Raw genomic sequence first — 14228 nt, forward strand, 5'->3', positions numbered from 1 at the left:
TAGGCTATTCAACAACATAAAAGCTAGCTTACAAACCGCAGCCTGTCATTTCCCCGCCTTCAAGGAGGGACAAAGGGTAAGATACAGTCATCAAAAAAAGCTGCACTTCTTTTTTTTCCCCCTCCCAGCTCAGTTATAAGCCTCCATCTGCTCCCCTGCAAAAAATTATCTTTGGTGAGAGAAGCCCTAGAGCTTGCAAATCCAAATCTTTTTGTGGAATCCCCAAGGCCTATCGTTATTTGTGTCCAGAACAGAAGATGTCACTATTGCTTCTCTTGCACGGAAGAGTAATAAATAAGGTACCAGGACAGATTTCCAACAGGTGTGAATTTTGTTGTTCGTGGGGTTGTCTTTTTTTTATTATTTTTAAAAGGTCCTGGTGTTTTAACTGGAGAAGAATATTAACCAAATGGAGGACTTTTCCAAAAGCCCTGGACAACAAGATGCAGCCACCAATCAAGTGATTCCAGAACAAAAGCTCAGAATTCCAGGACAGAGCATCATACTTCCAGCCGACTGTTCCAGTAGCCATGACCACCTCTAAAATCTGATGTTAACTAACAGCATATTCAGGAGGATATACTGTTTTGAAATCCCCTTTAAAGCTGAGGTAGTAATGTAAAGGATCCTCCATATCTTCATCAGCTGGACTAAAGTACATGGATGTTGGTGTTCCTTGATTGTACTAAGTGTAAATTCATATTAAAGTTTAGCTCTCAGTTTTCAGTTCCAACAGTAGCTCCCAATCTCCCTCATTTGCAGATTCCCCCAAGAGTCACAGCTGTAATTGTCTGCAGTTTCAGGGAATAAGAGGGGAAGGCTGGTTTCTCAAGAGAGCTGAGGCACTGATGTCAAGAAATCACTTGTTGCTCAGTATTAACTGACTGTATTCATTCTAAGAAAGCATGTCTCACTGTAAATAGTGCAACAACTTTTAACACAAGGCAAGATACACAAAAGTTAATTTTGCAACCTTCATGGCTTCAGAGGACTGGAAATAAGTTGGACATGTAGTTGTATTCATTGTTATCTAAAAACCATCACTTCCCCTCATCTTTCTGTATCAACCACATGCCACCAAGAGAATTTCAAAATCTCTGAGAAACTACTCAAGCTAGTTGAGGGTCCAACTGTCAACTGAAACACTACTAACCTTCTCTCACTGCCTGAGTTAAACTCAGAAATGAGGCTCTGCTTCCAATGTCATAATGAGTGCTTGAGATGTGGGGACCATCCTCACATCACCCATTCAATGCTTCCTGAATCCTTTGGTTTAAAGAGTGAAAACAGACTGCTTACAGATATTAAAAAGCCCCCCAAAATGGCGCTTTACTTTAAACTTGGTGAGATCCTGTGCCAGGCCCAGCACATGCCTAGAAGAGGCAGAGTGTTAGTTGGACCAGGCTCGGCCCATATCCGTATAGATCAGGTGCTTTAGTGGGGCTTTTATCTGATAGCTGATTGAATCACTATTAGATAAAGCCCCGGTGAAGCACCTGATTGATACAGATGTTGCAGAACCAGGCTCAACAAACATACTGCTTCCTCTGGTAAGGCATCTTTTTTTCCCCCTTTTTTTGACTGCAAGCAGCCTTAAGGCATTTGAGTGATGCAACTGCAGAACTTCCCAAAAACGAAAAGGATTTATGATTAAAGGGTCATAAAAGCCATGTGCCTTCTTGCTTGATAATTGTTTAGTGTCCGCTGTTTTTTCTCTAGGGGGTTTACTTTTAAAAACACTGCAGGTTAGCTTGGTACCAGTCTTTAGAGAAGTCTCCATCATGTCCTTGAAAAAGTATTCCATGCATCAAAAACGATGGAGGTGGGCTTTTCTCTTGGCCATAAAGGACAGGACCAGGAGTAATGTCCTTACACTGCAATGCTGGGTCAAGCATTGTAACGGGCTACCTAGGGAAGTCACAGAATCTCCATCCTTGTAAATTTTCACAAGCCGGTTTGGCAGACCCTTGGCTGGGATGGTTGGCTGCATCAGGGATGATTCTGCTTTAGGCAGGAAGTCAGACTATCTGACCTTGTGAGGTCCCTTCCAGCCTACTTTCCTATGATCCTATCACAGCCTCTGAAGTAACACTTACAAATCAATCTGGCATTTTGTGTTTGTCTTGAAGGAAAGACAATACAACCAAGATATCATCTTCCCTGAACACTTTTTACTGCACTCACAGTACATAACGTCACACAGTATACTTCTTTCTCCCTACAAAAAAAAGAAAGACAAGGCCAGAGTACCAAGGAAAATAGATGCTCAGAAGACAAAAGGGTTAATGCTAAACACTGTGCTAGAGTACCAGAGCACTGGGGCAGATTTTGAGTGCTAGTGGCAAAGCTCAAAGCAGGCAGAATAACTTTAGCATTAATGGATCTAAAATCAGATATTTTTCACTGTGAAGAGTGCACGTGCAGGAGAGTGCAGGTACCAAAGTACCCACATGGAGTGGAGCACTATCTGGTAAAGAATGCTAACACAAAGAGAAAATTGTTGGCTAGGGACAGAAGTTACAAATAAACAGGTTTAAACCTGCAACTGATTTAAACTTGTAACAGAACATAAGTTCAGTGCACATACACAAGTTTCAAAATGGTTGAAACCAGTTTGAGATAAACCTGTTTGAATGTAGTATCAGACTTAACTGATTTGGCCCAAACTGGTTTATGCAATGTCTGTGCCAGACCCCTTCCTGGTTTAAGATAAACCAGAGTCCCACAGGATCCCTGCATGTTCTGCAGCCCTGGGTTGGGCTGTGTTCTCTACTTGTGCTTGTGGCTTGTACTCCTGGGAAACCATGACAGGGGCTGCTGCCCCCATCACGGTCCCTGGACCCTTGCCGTTCCAGCGGCAGGGGCATGGTCAGAGGCCAGCTGGCATGGCCCCCTTAGGTGAGAGGCAGGGTGCGGGGTTATTTCCCCCATTGCTCCGGTGTCTCATGGAGGGGGCAGGGAGGGAGCTTTTCCACCACTCATCCTGCACAGGGAGTGATAGGCAGTAGTGGCCGGGGCTGCCAGACTCCAGCTGTGGCTCTTCAGAGGCAGAGGGGGGAATAATGCCCTTCCCTGTCCTCTCTGCCTCAAGGGGGGCATACTGGCTACTGTCTGGCCATGCCCCTGCTCCTGCAACAGTGAGGGGGGAGCACCAGGAAAACTCTGGCTTGAGTCTATGCTGGTGGGACAGGGAGGCGGGAATTAAACCCCTTCCCAGGCCAGTTCACTTGAGGCTACTGCTGGAGCTGGCCATACGCCTGCTGCGGTAGCAGCAAGTAGAGAAATGCTGCAGCAGCAACGGGGGAAGGGGACAGCAGGCAGACCTGGGCTCGGGTCTGTGCCGGTGGGACAGGGAAGGGGGAAATTAAACAGAGAGATTTTTGCTGATCATAGTGCAAAAAATGCTGGTTGGAACATTTTAAGACAGCCTTTAGTTTCAGACAATAATAAGCAATAGCCAGGAGTGTTACTCCTGCACCTGAATGGACAAAAGCCTAAGCACAAGGGGTTGGCAACGTTTTCTGGCAGGGGGCCATTGGCAGATGGACAATGGGACCCAGCCACCACCTCTACTTCTCCCTAGTGCTTACCTGTAGCGCAGTGCAGTGTGGAAAAAGCCCCCCTCTCTGGCAGATCCCCTGCTACCCAACTCTGGCACAACATAGGCAGAGGTCCCCTTCTGCTGTAGTCCTTGCCACATGACTGAAGTGTAGCCACACCAACTCCTCCCTGCCTTGACCCCCTCCCCCGCACTGGGGAACCTAAGGCTATAGCATAGCACAGGGAGAGCCATAGCTTCATTAAAAAACTAAAGGTCAGTGAGATGCAAGAAGAGGAATGTAACTTCAGAGAAAAATAATTCAGCTATGCCATCTCCCATGATTTCATAGAAAGTCTTATAATTCACATTTTTCTTGACGCCTTATCTCCTGAAGCCTAATAACGTCATAAGAATTTCAACTTTCATTAAAGAAATATAAAACTTTCTCCCCCTTATATTTGCAGAATAAACTTGAAATTATAAGCAACCTTCAGGTTAATAAATACTTGAATTATTATGTTATTTGTGGTACCTAACTACAGATTTTTGAGTGATAATACTGCAACTTGTTTAAACAGCATGTCTCCATCAACATTTGGACATGAATATCAGCTATTAAAATACCTCTGAAAAATCCATGCAAGGAAAACCAACACACTGTAACATAACCAAGGAACTGAATATGGAAGCTGATGAGTTTCTTTTGATATTAATATGTACCAGTCATCAAAATCTGATCTTTCTTCCAGACTGCTTTTTCTAAAATTTTCTCTCATAAAGCTAAATCACAATCCTGTATTTTTATAATGTATTTGTGTATTAAAAGAAGACTAAATACAAAATTAATATTATAGATTTAGCTATAGAGATTAGTGTACAGAGAGGAAGCATGATAGTGGGTGTGTCTACACATGTACTTTAATGCACAGTAGCCTAATTCTACTGAGCTTTAAAGCATCAAGTCAAAAACAGTGCTAATATGCTAATGTGCAGTAGAATTGGTCTACTGCGCATTAAGTGTCACTAAAAAGGCATTTGCTTTTCTTAATACGCATTAGGGCAACCTGTGTAGTACCTCATTTTAGAGGTACTAAACTTTATGTGCAATAACAAAAGTACATTAATGAAGACATAGACACGCCCAGTTAGAAGGAAGAATCTTATTACACACAATTTGGAAGAGATGGAAAATCTTGTTGTGACATTGGCTAGGGACAGACAAAGTCTAACCTGGCTAGGCTAAATCAGTTTTGTAACCAGACAGTGGCAGTGGCTCAGGCTAGAAGCTGACGGGTACTAGAGCAGCCCTCCCTTCCCTTGCACAGCCCTGAGCTGAGGGGTGAGGCAGGATGCTGTGATTAGGGAGGGGTCTGTCCCCACCCTGAATAGCCCAGCAGGGAATGTTATCACCGCCAACTCAGTGTTTATCACCCCATTAAGAAAACAGAGGGACATTACCAGCTATCTGTTGATTCTGCCTTTGTCCTGTGTGCCACAGCTCCGAGGTAGCCAGCACATGGTCTGCTAACTAATGGTGAGAGGTGTCTGTGAGGAATGGGGGAACACCCGCTTAGCAGAGACTGTGTGGATGGGGCTGGGGGGAGGGAAGGGGGGAAGCAGAAGCAGAAGCCAGATAGATGCTTGCAGAGACTGTTGAAGCTACAGCCAGGGAGCAGAGGGGAGGGGCCAGGCCTGCTGTAGAGCAGGGAACCCTGCCCAGCCTAGAGAGCATGCTGTGGAGTCTGAATTAATTTAAAACCAGCAAGGGGTCTGGGGCAGACATTGCATAAACCAGTTTGAGCCAAGTCTGATACTACATTGAACCAGGTTTTTCTCAAACTGGTTTATGTGCACTGAACATCTGTTCTGTTACAGGTTTAAATCAGTTTCTGATCACTTTAACCAGTTTGTGTGTGATGTCTGTCCCTAGCCATCAAGTCTATCCTTATGCTCATGCAAGATTATTTCTTATACTGCATTTATTCAGTGTTTTGTTTATTTCAGTTCTAAACAACACAGATAAGGTGCATCACTTTCTCTGAGATATATTCTTGAGTCTATTCAACATTAAGCATTTTTTGATATTGTACAGTTAGGTTTTGTTTCATTGTATCTTCTTATTGTCCTGGGAATTGTATATTAGTAGCTAGCCCACTGGTAGACAAATTATAAAGTATCTGTAGCTACAAATTAGATTAACGTTAAGATTAAATACGTATTTTATGTTTTAAAGGTTATTATATTATTTGTACTTTATAAAAATTTAGATAAATCACTGCATTTATTTTCTTTATTTTTAGTTTACATAGAAACAGATTAGACAAAATAACATTTCTGTGCAGCTCTCAAAACACTCAAACCTACAGCATGTCAACTGAAACATTGTATTATCAAGAATATCACTAAAAAGAAAAGTGAAAGCAATTTTATTTTGTAGCTTTTTGCACTTGGACAAACAATATATTGAAATATATATCAGATCTTTCCAGACATTTCATTTTTAGTATTTTATTTGTAAGATAGGCAAAAGTATTTAATACTTTCATATGTGATCATGAAACTGAAATGTTCCCATTAATTTTTTAGTACTCCTGTGGCTACCACATTTTCAGGACAATTGCTTATTATAAGTACTTAATAAGTTACACAGTTTGACACTAAAGTTAGTAAATTTTTATTTACTGAAATTTAAAACTGTTTTTTCTTCACAAAACCAAAATGAAATGTGATACTGTTACTACATTAAGGTGTTTCTTGTAAAAACCAGAAAGATGGGGTGAAAAGAAACATTAGAATAAATTATCAAAATAACATTCCGTCTCAATGGGCATTGCTTTCTAGAAATACAAGATAATGAGACTACCAATTATTCCTATTTTTCTGTAGATAATATTTTCAGCGCTTGCAGAAGAACTTTAGTTGCCAAAGATTAAGCAATGTGTTGACACAACTATATATGCAAACTGAATTCCTCAGAAGGATGGAAAAAACTGTGGTTTTGTGGTTTCTCTGGGTTTCAAGTTTAAGAAGAAGTGTTAAAAGTGCATTCTAAAGACATTTTCCAGTACTGTTGATGAAATTAATCTGGGTATGTATTCCAAAGCAACTAAACATTAAAGATTAAAAACAAAACCAAAAAAAATACTGTGCATCTTGAACTAGAAGGGGCAATGCCTAAATATCTCAGTTAGCTAAGGGCCCAATTTATTAGGCACTAAACAATCCCATAGTAAAATGACACATCCCATCCCTAAGAGCTTTTATAAATTTTCTTACTACATCTCATTACAATTGCAAATACACTCTAAACAACAAATCCCAGTAAACAAAGAAAGGTGCAAAAGTTCAAACTACTAAACTGCACTATTTTTGAGAATGCTCTCAGCTGTCTTACTGCTTCACTGCTATATCAGTGATAAGAAGACATAACCAGGACATTTTTATGTAACTTTTTTTCTTTTCTTTTCTTTTTTTTTTAATTTTTTTTTGCTGGGAAGAGAAGAGGAAGATCCACCCAAAGACCCAGTGGTTAAGAGAATCATTTTGGATGTAGGTGGCCCAGCATAAAAGTCCTGGCTCCTAATCAGATAAAACAATCTTGAATTTGGGATTTCCAACAGTGAATTCCTTAAGCACCCAGCTATAAAAATCAGTCAGTTTCCCCCCGCCCCACCCCAATTCTTTCTCTGTTAAAGATGTTCTATTTTGTATAAACAAACATTAATTTGGCCAGAAAGCGAATGAGACTGGCTAAAAGCCAGGGGTTAGGACACCCTTGTGGGATGTGGGAGAGCTAGGTTCAAGCAGCTGCTGTAGAGTATGGTCTATTCTGGGATCACACTTGCTTTTCCGGGGGGGGGGAACGCGGGGGGGGGGGGGGCAAAAATAGAAATCTGTTTTGTCTCAGTACAGGATGAGAACCATTTTTGTGATGGGAAGATTATTTCCCATGCAGTTTTAGCGATAAGTAAATGAACGTTGAGAATTTTAGATAAATACACAAAAATAAATAACTGTTGTAAAATAAATAAACATATCCTGCTTATATTTATGTATCTATAGAAACACTTTAGACCCAGGTTTTCTGAGCAAAAAAAATCCATTATTAAAAGGATTTGAGGGCATTTTTCATAAGGGTTAGTTTAAACAGCCATGTGGTGTTTTATGCAAATAATTATTGTAATACTAAATCCAAAATGGCATAGCAAGCAAATCCAACCTTTTAGGAGCCTGGTATACTGCTGCAGGATGCAAGATCTGGATATTTCTCATTTTAGATTATTTTAAAGAATCTAACTTAAAAAAGAATGCAAGAAACATCAAGTATTATAGTAATAACTTTTCTGTGCTACATTAGTCGCCTCACTACCTGTTTAACTCTCTTTCAGCTGCAAGATGAACAAAAATGTTGATCCCCTGAAAGCTACTGTAGATTCACAATGAGATTAATACAACAGATTGTTACGCAATAGAAAATCCATCATCATTGTTGAATTTCCTATTTATTTTTCTCTGAATAGCTCTTAAATTATGCCTGTGGCCCCTACAGTTTCCCGGCTAGTGTGTTGTAAGGCCACAGATAATTAAATCTTTAAAAATGATCAAATTGAGGCCTTGATTAAATTATTCAGCTTTCAGTATTTTATCAGCACTTCAGAAGGAAAGTTTGAGATAATAAGCAGACTCTTTGAAATACCATCAGCATATTAAAAAGATGACACCTGTGTGCAGTATCAGATGGCATTCTTTGTCTTGCTCATTTGCTCTTATGAAAATGACAAGCAAAATGTGGCCTTATTAAAAGTCTTCTTAGAGGAAGAATATGGATTGCTTTTTCTTCCTTTCAAGCCAATATGGAAATGAACCATCTTTAATGCAAATATTCTGAATTGAGCAAGTAGTCATTAATGCATTAATTTTGTTGTTGTTTTTTTTTTTAATAGGAAAATAATTTAAAATGCTAATTCTTTTTCAATAAAATTGTTATTGAAACCACTATATTTTGAAGCACCTACATGGCTGGCCCCGTCACACAGGCACAGACCATACTGCCAGATGTTAAGGACTTCTGATTTCTGTTTTCAAACAAAACTTGTGGATTGGCTAAGATCTTTATGTGACATACACTGCTGCTAACCACAGACCAGATTACTCCCTTCTATGGAGCAAGGTGCTGAAGAAACTGCTTGCTAAAATGACTCAAGTTTTTTTTAATGCTGGGCTCTATTTCAGTCCTCCATAAACACAGAAGGGAAAAAAAAAACAGTGGATTTGCCTTCTAAATCCACCAGGTCATGTGGAATTGGCTGAAAAGGCCGGTCAGTCTCACCTCCATCCTTGGCAAAGTCTTTGAAAAAATTATCAAGGCTCACATTTGCGAGAGCCCGGCAGGAAAAATTATGCTGAGGGGAAACCAGCACGGGTTCATAGCAGGCAGATCATGCCTGACTAATCTAGTCTCTTTTTATGACCAGGTTACAAAACGCCTGGATGCAGGAGTAGGGGTGGATGTCGTATACTTAGAATTCAGGAAGGCCTTCGATACGGTATCCTACCCCATACTGGTGAACAAGTTAAGAAGCTGTGACTTGGACGACTACACAGTCCGGTGGGTGGTGAATTGGCTAGAGGGTCGCACCCAGAGAGTTGTGGTGGATGGGTCGGTTTCGACCTGGAAGGGTGTGGGCAGGGGGGTCCCGCAGGGCTCGGTCCTTGGACCGATACTCTTTAATGTCTTCATCAGCGACTTGGACAAGGGAGTGAAGTGTACTCTGTCCAAGTTTGCAGATGACACAAAGCTATGGGGAGAAGGGGACACGCCGGAGGGCAGGTAACAGCTACAAGCAGACTTGGACAGGTTGGACAAGTGGGCAGAAAAAAACAGAATGCAATTCAACAAGGACAAATGCAAAGTGCTGCGCCTAGGGAGGAAAAATGTCCAGCATACCTACTGCCTAGGAAATGACCTGCTTGGTGGCACGGAAGCGGAAAGGGATCTTGGAGTCCTAGTAGATGGACTCCAAGATGAACATGAGTCAGCAGTGTGACAAAGCCATCAGAAAAGCTAATGGCACTTTATCGTGCATCAACAGATGCATGACTAATAAATCCAAGGAGGTGATACTTCCCCTCTATCGGGAGCTGGTCAGACCACAGTTGGAATACTGTGTCCAATTCTAGGCACCGCACTTCGAGAGAGATGTGGATAACCTGGAGATGGTCCAGAGAAGGGCAACTCATATGGTTAAGGGCTTGCAGGCCAAGCCCTACAAGGAGAGGCTAAAGAACCTGGACCTTTTTAGCCTCCGCAAGAGAAGGTTGAGAGGCGACCTTGTGGCTACCTATAAGTTCATCACGGGGGCACAGAAGGGAATTGGTGAGGTTTCATTCACCAAGGCGCCCCCGGGGGTTACAAGAAATAATGGCCACAAGCTAGCAGACAGCAGATTTAGACTAGATATTAGGAAGAACTTCTTCACAGTTAGGGTGGCCAAGGTCTAGAATGGGCTCCCAAGGGAGGTGGTGCTCTCCCCTACCCTGGGGGTCTTCAAGAGGAGGTTGGATAGGCATCTAGCTGGGGTCATCTAAACCCAGCACTCTTTCCTGCCGATGCAGGGGGTCGGACTCGATGATCTATTGAGGTCCCTTCCGACCCTAACATCTATGAATCTATGAAAACTGAGGCTATCCCATTGAGAAGATGTGTGCCCCAAGCCACCTCTGGAGTCTCCCCATGACAAAACAGTTCCATCACTTTTGACAACCATCACCACCTTATTGTAGAATTTGAATAGTATAGCAGGACTATCACATAAAACTACTGTATTTACTTGAATCCAAGATGTGATTGTGATCACATGGTGGGGGGGGGCAAAAAGGGGGAAAAAAGGGGAGGGAAAAGCAAATACCTTATTTTGGATTTGAGTACCAGCCTAGGGTAAGAGGCAGCTAAACTAATCTTTGGCCTCAGGCTCAGGGCTGAAGCCAGTGTTGAGCTGCTGCCTGCCCTAGGCCAGGATGTCTCATTTGGTGCAAGGGGGGGGGGGAGCTGGGGGAACATGAGGGAGACTGTAGGGAGGAATGGGGGAAAACAGGGGGACTTGTACATGTGGCTCAAGGGGAGTGCAGGGGATACCATACAGTCTGCCCCTGCCAGCTGCACCTCCCCCTAACCCTACATTCTGCTCTGGCTCCAGTCCCTGCAGCCCTGAATCAGCTTGTCTGGGATCTGCTGTCACTTCCCCCTGGCCTGGATGGTTTGGGGCTGTCTCTGACAGTCACAGAACCAGAGCAGAACTGCAGCTGAAGGTAAGCAGTAGGAACATGAAAGGTTAAACATTTAAATGAGTAGATTTATATTGGTAATGCATAACTGGTTAACGTTTAGTGTGGTGTGCAGTCCAGCAGGGAAGGGAAGTGGAGTAGTGCCTCAGGAACAGAAAGGCAGCAGAGCAGGCAGGAAGGAAGGAGAGAGGGAGGCTGAGGAGGAGGGGCAAGGAGGGGGACTAGTACCCATAGTCTGTGAAGTTAAAGAAAACAGCAGGTAGCCCAATGATTCATCAATTAAGCAATTAGCTGCTTGTTCACAGGTGCTCCCTCCCTTCCAGAAGCTGCACCAGGCTGGGAAATCTCCTTGCCTGCTGCTGCTGTGGCTTCAAATGGGCAGTGTTGTCTGGCCAGGCTTGCTACCACCCCTCCTCCCCGCCCCCCCAAAGGCCCTGAGGTAGGGCTCTCAGAAGCATCCAGGTCCAAGCTGGCATATTATCGGTTAACCATTTAACTGGTATAATTAGAGGAGGTTAAACAGATAATTTTAAGAGAATATTTACATCCCTAGTAAACGGTGGGGGAGGAAAGGGGAAGACAGGTGGCAGTGATCAGGTATAGACACATGGGGGCAAGAGGGAAAGGTGAAGGCTACAAGAGGGAGCAGGGACTAGAGGAGCTGGTACAGGTATGGCAGGGAAAGGAAACAAGCGGGTACGTGGCAGAGGGCAAGCACTGGGCGGGGGGCAAACAGAAGGGGGAACAGGCAGCAGGGGGTATGTGGTAGGAAGCAAGTAAGGAGGTCGAGGAGTAGGGGAGCAAGGACAGGGATCTGGTCCATGACCTCCCTCTGCTGCTTTCCCTGCCACAGCAGCGTGGGGGAGAAATTTAAGATGACCTTTCACTAATTAAATTTGATACATGGAATACTATAACACATTTATAGTATTCCATTTATAGAATCTAATTACTGGTGGTTGTTTTAAATTCAAAGTCATATTGGGTTCAGGTAAATGGCAATACGTCTGGACGCTAGTTAACTTTAAGGCACACATCCCTATTCCCTTCTGACCTGCTCCCCTACCCAATGGGAACAGCTGCAGGCAGACCTGGATAGGTTGGACAAGTGGGCAGAAAACAACAGGATGCAGTTCAACAAGGAGAAATGCAAAGTGCTGCACCTAGGGAGGAAAAATGTCCAGCACACCTACAGCCTAGGGAATGACCTGCTGGGTGGCACAGAGGTGGAAAGGGATCTTGGAGTCCTAGTGGACTCCAAGATGAACATGAGCCGGCAGTGTGACGAAGCCATCAGAAAAGCCAATGGCACTTTATCGTGCATCAGCAGATGCACGATGAATAGGTCCAAGGAGGTGATACTTCCCCTCTATCGGGCGCTGGTCAGACCGCAGTTGGAGTACTGCGTGCAATTCTGGGCGCCACACTTCAAGAAGGATGCGGATAACCTGGAGAGGGTCCAGAGAAGGGCAACTCGTATGGTCAAGGGCCTACAGACCAAGCCCTACGTGGAGAGACTAGAGAAACTGGATCTTTTCAGCCTCCGCAAGAGAAGGTTGAGAGGCGACCTTGTGGCTGCCTATAAGTTCATCACGGGGGCACAGAAGGGAATTGGTGAGTATTTATTCACCAAGGCGCCCCCGGGGGTTACAAGAAACATTGGCCACAAGCTAGCAGAGAGCAGATTTAGATTGGACATTCGGAAGAACTTCTTCACAGTTCGAGTGGCCAAGGTCTGGAACGGGCTCCCAAGGGAGGTGGTGATCTCCCCTATCCTGGGGGTCTTCAAGAGGAGGTTAGATGAGTATCTAGCTGGGGTCATCTAGACCCAGCACTCTTTCCTGCTTATGCAGGGGGTCGGACTCGATGATCTATTGAGGTCCCTTCCGACCCTAACATCTATGAACCTATGAACTATGAATGATTGTTCTCTGTACCACAAGGGAGAGAGGAAAAATAGAAGCCTTTGGGAGTTATTTAAGCATATGCAAATTAATGAGTACTATATTAAATTACATTAGATCTATGCTAAAATAATTTGTCATAGGAAATAAATACATGGTAAGTTCCCTGCATTTTAAAAACTGTTTCTTCAGTGCTCTGGGACAAATATGCACTATGCACGGGGGGAGAGCAGTGGATGTGATATACCTTGACTTTAGCAAGGCTTGACTCTATCTCCCATGACATCCTCATTAACAAGCTAAGGAAATACCAACTAGATGAAAGTACTGTAACATGGATGCATAACTAGTCCGATACTGTTCAATATCTTTATTAATGACTGGACGATGAGACTGAGTTCGTACTTAGCAAAGTTGAGGATGACATCCAAGTTGGGTGAAACTGTAGACATCTGGAGGGCAGGGTAAATAATCAGAACGATCTGGATAGACTGGAGAACTGGTTTACAATCAATCAGATGAGATTCAACAAGAACAAAGTTCTGCCCTTGGGATGGAATAATTACATGCAAAAATAAAGACTGGAGAATGATTGGCTAGGCTGCAGTACAGCAGAGAAGGACCTGGGGGTTACAGTACAACATAAAACTAAACATGAGCCAATAGCATGCTGTTGTTTGGAGAGAGTCCAGCAGAGAGCAACAAAAACTATTATGGTCCTGGAAGGCAAGACTTATAAGAAAAGGCTGAAAGAACTAGGGTTATTCAGCCAAGAGAACAGAAGACTGAGGAGGGATTTCATAACGGTCTTCAGAATAATCTAGGACAGGGATGGGCAAAATGCGGCCCATGGGCCAGATGTGGCCCACCAGGCCATTCTATCTGGCCCACGGGGCCCCTAAAAATTTTAGAAAATTAGTATTTGTCTGCCCCGGGCTGCCTGTCATGTGGCCCTTGATGGCTTGCCAAAGTTTAGCACGCGGCCCTCCACCCAAAATAATTGCCTGCCCCTGCTCTAGGATGGAATGATTCCATGCACCAGTACAGGCTGGGGGCTGACTGGCTGGGCAGCAGCTCTGCAGAAAAGGACCTGGAGGTTACAGTGGAGAATAATATGAATATTAGCCAACAGTGTGCCCTTGTTACCAAGAAGGCTAAACAGCATACTGGGCTGCACTGGGTATGCTGCCAGTAGGTCAAGCAAAGTGATTATTCCTCTCTATTCAGCACTGGTAAGGCCACATCTCTATTCAGCACTGGTAAGGCCACTATGTTCAGCTTTTACTCACCCGCCCCCCGCCCCCCCCAACTACCGAAAGGATGTGGACAAATTGGAGAAAGTCCAGCGGAGGGTGACAAAAATGATGAGAGGGCTGGAGGACATGACTTATGAGGAAAGACTGAGGGAACTGGGCTTATTTAGTTTAGCTTAGACAAGAGGAAACTGAGGGGAGATTTAATAGCAGCCTTCAACTACCTAAAGGGGGGTTCAAAAGAGA

The 14228-nt window shown here is 43.5% G+C and overlaps 1 protein-coding gene across 3 annotated transcripts in view; it reads right to left on the bottom strand.

Annotated features, from left to right (window-relative positions):
- The window catches only part of INPP5A (inositol polyphosphate-5-phosphatase A), a 457340-nt gene that overhangs the window by 320779 nt on the left and 122333 nt on the right, over nucleotides 1-14228 (bottom strand). The window lies entirely within an intron of this gene.

This window comes from Alligator mississippiensis, chromosome 6 (genome assembly GCF_030867095.1).
Source record: "Alligator mississippiensis isolate rAllMis1 chromosome 6, rAllMis1, whole genome shotgun sequence".
Taxonomy (NCBI): domain Eukaryota; kingdom Metazoa; phylum Chordata; order Crocodylia; family Alligatoridae; genus Alligator; species Alligator mississippiensis.